The sequence below is a fragment of the Phoenix dactylifera genome, chromosome 7, assembly GCF_009389715.1.
Source record: "Phoenix dactylifera cultivar Barhee BC4 chromosome 7, palm_55x_up_171113_PBpolish2nd_filt_p, whole genome shotgun sequence".
In the NCBI taxonomy this organism is placed as follows: domain Eukaryota; kingdom Viridiplantae; phylum Streptophyta; class Magnoliopsida; order Arecales; family Arecaceae; genus Phoenix; species Phoenix dactylifera.
This window is the reverse complement of record NC_052398.1, coordinates 8614012-8615765: the sequence shown is the minus strand read 5'-3', so window position 1 is coordinate 8615765 and position 1754 is coordinate 8614012.

Genomic DNA, 1754 nt, shown 5'->3' with positions numbered 1-1754 from the left:
TTTTTCTTGCTTCTGCATTGTCATGAGTTTTCTGGTGCTTCATCGTATCTGCTTCGTTCACAATCTCCTATAAATCTTGCCCGATCAAAATAATATTTGATGCAGGCCTTCCAATATGCATAACTGGTGGTGTTATAATTTTTTGATCCCAATACTAGAGATGGTAGTAGCTTCAGCCACGATGATTCATCTCTTGAATCACCAAACAAGAGTCCACACGCTTGCACTACCGCACAGCGAATTACTGGAAGCTCTTTAACCATGCCGAACTACGAATATATGAATAACTGATCTCCAAGCCTATGGCTTTGATTCCATATAGAACGGTATGCTATGCGAAGTAGATCAACCATGCTGGCCCAAGATATAGAACAAATACCAAATAAAAAACAGAAAAGAGATATTGGAAGAAGGCCATGTTTGGGGGAGCTGTTGGCAGTAGAGCTTTTGAAAGTAGAACTGTTGGAAGTAGAGCTTTCTGAAGTAGAGCTTTTATAAAAAGTTGTTTGCTGTTTGGTAACTACATTTATGAAGTGTTTGACACTTTAACATGTATTTGGTAAACAAACTGAGAAAGTATTTTTGTATGATAAAATTACCATAATGGATATTACATAGTATTATACAACAAAGCATAATAAAATATAATATATTAATACATAAATATATAATATAGTATAATATTATTGTAATGTAATATAATATTATTATAATATAGTAATATAGCATTGTATACTATAGTATAATAATTTAATATAATATTAAATTATTTCATATAACATATCAATGTGTTACGATATAATATAATATTATATTATATTATAGTATAATACAATAATAGGATACAAGAATACCTTTTCTTGCAGGAAGGAAGTCTGATCCACGGCTAGGATTCTTTGTTAGGGCTCCATCATATTTTTAGGTTTATAAAGGGACAAAGTATGTAATTGTTATATTTTATTAAGGATATTTTGGTCAAAAAAATAGTTTTCTGACAAAGCTCAAAACAGCTTTTTCGGAAAGCTCCAAAATGGTGTTTTTTCCAAAAGCTATTTTTAGCTTTCTGAAAAAACTAAAACAGCTTTTCGAAATTTTGACCAAACATTTTTTTTCATCCAAAAGTGCTTTTGAAGAGCCAGAAAGTGCTTTTTGGCCCTCCAAAAGCTCCCCTAAACAGAGCCGAAAATTAATTAGGAGAGATAAAAAATATTTAATTAAAGAAATTAAACCACACAAAAAAGCTCTCTCTCACTCCTCACCAAGAACAAGGACTTTCACTCTCTTCTTCCTCTTTTCTCATGCCACGGATCTCTTTAAATAGAGTATCATATAGGTAAGATGTTTATTCTTACTCAATTCAAAACTGATAAGACTAATCACTACTAAAGGATAAGAATATTGAATACTAAGTAGAAAAACTAGAAATAGAATCCTGAAGTCACGACAACTAAAAGGAATATTGGACTAGCAATGCATCTCACAATGTTCAGCCTACAGCACAGCACCCATCGTATTCCGACATCCTACGGTGAAGCTAGGCGTTTGCACTTCAAACACCATCGCGCATCTCCTTCCAATTGATTAGGAGAAACTCGTACACCTAAAAACGTCGTTCAATGCATGCATCACAAATCCATGAACCATTTCTACTGAAATCTGAAATCCACCGATAGATTGGACAAAACCCAGAAAAAAGCTTCCCAATCCAATCATAAGCGATGCCAGAACCATGAAGAAGATCGCGAACAATCACG